The sequence below is a fragment of the Colobus angolensis genome, unplaced genomic scaffold (assembly GCF_000951035.1).
Source record: "Colobus angolensis palliatus isolate OR3802 unplaced genomic scaffold, Cang.pa_1.0 Scaffold567, whole genome shotgun sequence".
Lineage (NCBI taxonomy): Eukaryota > Metazoa > Chordata > Mammalia > Primates > Cercopithecidae > Colobus > Colobus angolensis.
This window is the reverse complement of record NW_012119232.1, coordinates 170,342-177,091: the sequence shown is the minus strand read 5'-3', so window position 1 is coordinate 177,091 and position 6,750 is coordinate 170,342. Positions and strand designations below refer to the sequence as shown.

At 38.1% G+C, this 6,750-nt stretch overlaps 1 pseudogene across 1 annotated transcript in view; it reads right to left on the bottom strand.

The window, feature by feature from the left end:
* Nucleotides 1-6,750, bottom strand: part of LOC105525931 — a 39,096-nt pseudogene that overhangs the window by 8,012 nt on the left and 24,334 nt on the right. The window contains exons 4-5 of the transcript XR_001003996.1: nucleotides 6,137-6,178; nucleotides 963-1,056 (exon numbers count right to left, since the gene is read on the bottom strand). The product of XR_001003996.1 is annotated as an arf-GAP with GTPase, ANK repeat and PH domain-containing protein 5-like (transcript). The remainder of the gene's footprint in view (nucleotides 1-962; nucleotides 1,057-6,136; nucleotides 6,179-6,750) is intronic.

The window sequence follows — 6,750 nt, the reverse complement described above, 5'->3', positions numbered from 1 at the left end:
CCTGTAGTCCCAGCTACTCGGGAGGCTGAGGCAGGAGAATGGCATGAATCCGGGAGGTGGAGCTTGCAGTGAGCCAAGATCATGCCACTGCACTCCAGTCTGGGAGACACAGCGAGACTCCGTCTCAAAAAAAAAGAAAAAAAAAAAAAGGGAATGAGAAAAGTGACATTATTATGAGTGTAAACTTGCCATTTTTCATTGAAATAAAAGTTACTGACAATTGAATTAGCTAAAAAGGCTAGTGCATTTGAAACAAAATTGTTTATAAGCTAATTATGTTTACAGAATGAAAAGTAAAATTAAAGATAAAGACATTAATATTCTAAATTAGCACTTTCCAAACTGTGTTCTAATAAATTAGCACTTTCCAAACTGTGTTCTAAAATTCAACACTCATGACCCAAGGAGATGATGATAATGTACACTGGACAGCCCCTATGCAGCTGGTGCTGGTGTTGGTTGTTCCTTTTAAAATAAACTTCATCTCAGGGTGCTCTCAAAGCGCATCTTTGTGGCCCATGAGGTGCTCGTGCACAATGGGAGAAATTCAAATGCAGATACACTGTGGTGCCAGAAGAAAAAAAGTTGTTCCTTCTTCCAAGGCTAATGTCCAAAGAAAGTAGTACACACTGATTTAGGCCTACAATGCATTGAAAAACTAGGTTTTCACAAAAAACATTCAATAAAGGGAACCTATCCTTCTCACTGTGTTCAACATTGTCTAAAGGCATAAAGGCATCAAAAAGATACACTTTTTCTGGGATTGCTTCTCTGCTAACTGATTTTTCCTTCCACCATGGTGTCTAAGATTAAAAGATAAATTGATACTTAATATTTAGAATCTGGATATCAATATATAGTTGACTCCAATTTCTTAAACTGATTGTTGAAGAGGACAACCAAATAGCTGAAACAATTTTAGAATAAAGGAATCTATCCCTTGGCAGTATAGTTGTACTCACGATATTATTGTCATTGTAAGATAAGGCTGGCTGGCTGTGCTGTCATCAAGGAATATTGTCGAACATGAGCTGTATTGTTGACTGAAACTCACCGCGCCCGGCCACTAAGATACTTCTTACACTCCATGAACTGCCTGAGTGTGGTATCATGTGCACTCTACAGAAAACCCATTGGAGGCTCTTAACTTCCAGAGACGATGTCTAAGATACGGGTTATAAAATGCTGCCCTTAATATGGTACCTGTCATCAAACCTAACAAGGATTTTACGAATTACCTTTAACAATCATGAGAAAAGTCGACTTTGCTGAGCGCAGTGGCTCACACCTATAAACCCAGCACTTTGGGAGGCCGAGGAGGGCAGATCACGAGGTCAGGAGATCAAGACCATCCTGGCTAACACGGTGAAACCCTGTCTCTACTAAAAATACAAAAAATTAGCCAGGTGTGGTGGCGGGCGCCTGTAGTCCCAGCTACTCGGGAGGCTGAGGCAGGAGAATGGCGTGCCGGGGCTGCTAGGCCACCACCAAGTGAGGAAGCCATAGGTTTCTCTAGTCCTACTTTCTTATGTGGAGGATAAAAAGAGTATCACTTAAATATTCTCTCACACCATGAAAACAGATGACAACTTAAAAAGCTAACTTTCACTTCATGTTTAAATAAGACTGCCATGACATGCCTCAAATGACACTCTCAGAGAATACTTTCCAATTTCAAAACTTCATTAATTTCATTCTATAAATCTGGCCTGCACCTAACCATTTTCCTGCTCTACTCCTGCTCTCTCTGCCTAGAATATTGCTTTTCCCTTTCCTTGCTTCAGCAAGCTCGACTCCATCTACCCTTTTGGATCTCTGTCGGTAGCCACACCAAAAAATGTTTTTTTGTACACTAATTAGTCGAATTCACCACTGCTTACAAGATGCTAATTCTTGCAGAGTATTCCCCTCATGAGAGAGTATGCCTCTCCATAAGAGTAGGGCCCTCCTCCAAACAAGAACTCACATAGCCAAAACAAAACTAAGCAAAAACAACAAATCTGGAAGCATCACATTACCTAATTTCAAACTATACTATAAGGCCATAGTCACCAAAATAGCATGGCACTGGTATAAAAATAGGCACATACACCAATAGAACAGAATAGAGAACCCAGAAATAAATTCAAATACCTATAGCCAACTGATTTTCAACAAAGACAACTAAAACATAAAGTGAAGAAAGTAAACCCTATTCCACAAATGGTGCTAGGATAATTGGCAAGCCACATGCAGGAGAATGAAACTGGATCCTCAACTCTCACCTTACACAAAAATCAACTCAAGATGGATCAAGGACATAAATCTATGACCTGAAACCATAAAAATTCTAGAAGATAACACTGGAAAAACCCATCTAAACACTGGCTTAGGTGAAGGCTTCATGACCAAGAACACAGAAGCAAATGCAACAGAAGCAAACAGGTGAGACTTAACTAAAGAGCTTCTGCACAGGAAAAGGAACAATCAGCAGAGTAAGCAGACAACCCACAGAGTAGGAGGGAATCTTCACAATCTATACATCGGACAAGGGGCTATGGTCCAGAATCTACGAGGAACTCAAACAAATTACAACTACAAAAATATGGAACCAGCTCAAATGCCCATCAGTCAATGAGTGGATAAGGAAACTGTGATATACATACAGATATATATATGAGGAATACCACTCAGCCATCATAAGGAATAAATTAATGGCATTCCCAGCAACCTGGATGGAAGTAAAGACTATTATTCTAAGTGAAGTATCTCAGGCATGAAAAACCAAACATTGTATGTTCTCATTCATACATGGGAGCTAAGGTATGAGGATGCAAAGCCATAAGAATGATACAATGGAATTTGGGGAGTCGGGGGAAAGACTGGGAGGAGAGTGAGGGATAAAAGACTACAAATTGGGTTCAGTGGATACTGCTCAGGTGATGGGTGCACCAAAATCTCACAAATCATTACTAAAGAACTTAGTCATGTAACCAAATACCCCCCGTTCCCCCCAAAACCCATGGAAATAATACATAAATAAATAAAGTACAGCATTTTTCTCAGCAAACATAAATAAAATAAAACAAAGACTAAAGTTTACATTTTTCACTCTCCTTTTGGGCAGGACAAATTTTAGATATGTTTTTAAAGAATTAACAACTTTTTTCCTTTTTCTGAGACAGGGTCTCCCTTTGTTGCCCAGGCTGGAGTGCAGTGGTACAATTATAGTTAACTGCAGCCTCAAACTCCTGAGCTCAAATGATCCTCTGCCTTAGCCTCCTGAGTAGGTAAAACGAAAGGCACATGTCACCAGGCCTGGCTAATTTGTTATTTATGAAGTCTTGTTATGTTGACCAGGCTAAAAATGAACAAATCTTAATTAACTTAAATATTTCTAACACTTTGGACGTTCATGAAAACAGCTCCATCTCTGTTGTGAAGTAATGGGAAGTATATGGCAGTGGATAAAGTTTGAAAATATTAAACAAGGCCTTAGGAGAAAAGAATAATATGCTTATTATAGATACATTAATTTTAAAAATTCTCTGGGTTAATCATAATTATACTAAAATTAGACTTTGATTTAAACATAGGTCCTAAATTTGGATTAAATATAACAGATTGACCACGAATTTATTTCCTCTCCCTCCGGAAGTCTCATTAGTAATAAAATAAAGGTTACACACATGACCAGGAAAGAAGGTTGACAGAGATAATTTTTAATAAATGCTGAAACATAAGAAGTAGAAAAAGGACTGGTAAATAACATGGAAGCACAACTTTGGTGCCTACAGAAAATGACTGGAACCGAAGCGAGCCAGTTAGTCTTGCAGAACTAAAGGCAGGTTGTGAACTTACAGGCAAATGGCACTTTGGAAAGTCAGGTAAAATGTAAAACAAAAGCCGGCAAGGTCAGTTGAAAATCTCTAACCAAAGCCCCAAGTCTCCCTGTACTTCCATCTGACAAGAAACTTAGATGTGTGTTCTCTGGATATATCAAACCTGAGTATTTCTGGCTCAGAGATACCATGGCTTAAAACCTGAGATATAAAGAAAACTGTATACCAAAAATGGAACTCCAACTTTCTTCACTAACTCTGCTTTTGGAAAGCAAGTGGTCATGCTTTTACTTTCCAGGCAGAAAATTGGGAGATCCTTCTAGAAGAAACTGAAATGTCTCGAGTAAAGATCCCCAGATAATACACTGAGGTCCCCCAAATGAAAAGCTAGTTTGGCTTCCAAAACCTCACGCTGAGTGCTATCAGTTAACAGAAGTCCTGCTTCCAAATAAAGCAGGCCAGGGACCACCATACATTGGAGGGAAGCCTCCAACAAAAGAGATCAAAACAGCAGAAAAAAGGAATTCATGGGGGCAGTCAAAACCAGGAGCAAAAGTTAACAAAAAATCTTAAAACACTCTCAAAAACATAAAATTCAATAGAAATAGTAAAAGATAAAGTCACAGAATACCCCACAACTAGAATAAAAAGATAAACTGAAAAAGATAAACTGAAAAAATTAAAAACCAATGCAGGTGTACTGGTTTCAGCAGCCTAGCATCTGAATAACAAGACTATCAGTAAAAAAGTAACAGAGAAAATTAAAAAAAAAAAAAAATCTCAAGAAGAGATAGTCTCAGGTTTAGTAGCCTCAATAAAATGAAAAGATCCCCAACATGCTGTTATTATAAAATTTCAGAACCTCAGAGTGAGACAAGATCCTAAAAAGCTTCCACAGATACCTAAAACCTGGTTGTAAATAGTGTATCACACACTGGCAATAGATTCAAGAACAACACTGTAATGACAGCACAACTGCGAAATGTCTTCAGAACCATAAAATTTAGATTCAACGTAGAGATGTATTCGCTATCAAAGAGGAGGGATTTTAAGACTGGCCAGCTCTCTAAACATCTCCACCCAGGAAAATGTGTTCAAGTACAACTAGAGAGGGTAACAGGAAAGAAGGAAACAGAATCTAGGACTCAGGTGATTCCACACAAGACAGCAGTTATGTGAGACAGGATATTTCGGAGACAGGATGAAGGACATGTAATGCAGAGACACAGTGAAAATACCATATGACTTAGCAGTGAATAATATTTGCAGTCATAATTATGTAAATATTACTGATTTAATGAAAAAGTGTGCTAATATTGGAAGAAAACGAGGGAGAAAAATAAGATCTTGGTGTAGTGAGGAAGGTATGCTTTTATCTGCTGTGATAGAAAGTCAATAGACAGTGCTGGCAACTAACTTAGCTATTCTATTTTTGTTATTTCATTAAAAATAAGATTAAATATTTAAGGCAGATTTTTTTTCACTCTGTCGCCCAGGCTGGAGAGCAATGGCACGATCTTGGCTCACTGCAACCTCCGTCTCCCAGGTTCAAGTAATTCTCCTGCCTCAGCCTCCTGAGTAGCTGAGATTACAGATATGCGCCACCACGCCTGGCCAATTTTCTATTTTTAGTAGAGACAGAATTTCACCATGTTGGTCAGGGTTGTCTCAAACTCCTGACCTCAGATGATCTGCCCGCCTCAGCCTCCTAAAGTGCTGAGATTACAGCCATGAGCCACCACGCCCAGCCTTAAAGCAGATCTTTTGAACCAGACTATTGAAAATTAACTTAAATGTCAGAAATCTTTAAAAGGTGGACACCCTAAGCTAAATACTTTTCTGGATAAATTTAATACTTAGGAAAATAGAAGAGATTTAGAAAGTCCACAAAAAGAGGTCCATGCTATCGCCAGTGGGTCCACATTGTAATTTAAAGAAATTAAGAGAGACTACTTTTACATCAAACTATCAATTTCTTTTTTTTTTTCTTTTTTTTTTTTTTTGAGACGGAGTCTCGCTCTGTTGCCCGCTCTGGAGTGCAGTGGTGCAGTGGCCGGATCTCAGCTCACTGCAAGCTCCGCCTCCCGGGTTTACGCCATTCTCCTGTCTCAGCCTCCTGGGTAGCTGGGACTACAGACACTGCCACCTCGCCCGGCTAGTTTTTTGTATTTTTTAGTAGAGACGGGGTTTCACCATGTTAGCCAGGATGGTCTCGATCTCCTGACCTCGTGATCCGCCCGTCTCGGCCTCCCAAAGTGCTGGGATTACAGGCTTGAGCCACCGTGCCTGGCCAATTTCTTAACTATTTAACTGTTTACTTACATGGTTTGTACAGTTGCTTCTTCTTATTTCTACAACTAAGAATAAAAAAACTGGTCACTTCTGATACAAATACTATAAAATAAAAGTAGTTGTTAACATCTTACTGATTACTCCTATGTAAAATGACACAAAATTACATTTAAAAAATTATTTTCAATAATTTATAATTTAAATTATCTGGCATGATTAATTTCATAAAGTAAAATCTAAAAACTTAGTTTTTCATCTAGTTTACTTTTTGTTTCTATTACATTCAAATGAAAGAATCCTCATGTACAAAAGAAAAGGGCAAAAATTTAGGCCATATGAAAAATTTAGCTAATAAAAAGTTTAACTGTTGCATATATGAGCCATGATCCATTAGTATTCTCTCATTCTGCATTTACACATAGGTTACTTTAATTATCAGAAGCTAAGAGCTAACAGCTCTAAGAACTACTTCCTGACCAGGCACTTATCTCTAGATGCAATAGGATCCCTGTAAGCATCTTGAACCACACTTAGTGGTTATCTACTAATATGTCACTAAAAACAAAACAAAAAAAAGGTCTTTATACAACTGGAAAGTAACCTATCTTAATTTTTTTCTTTTCTTTTTTTTTTTTTT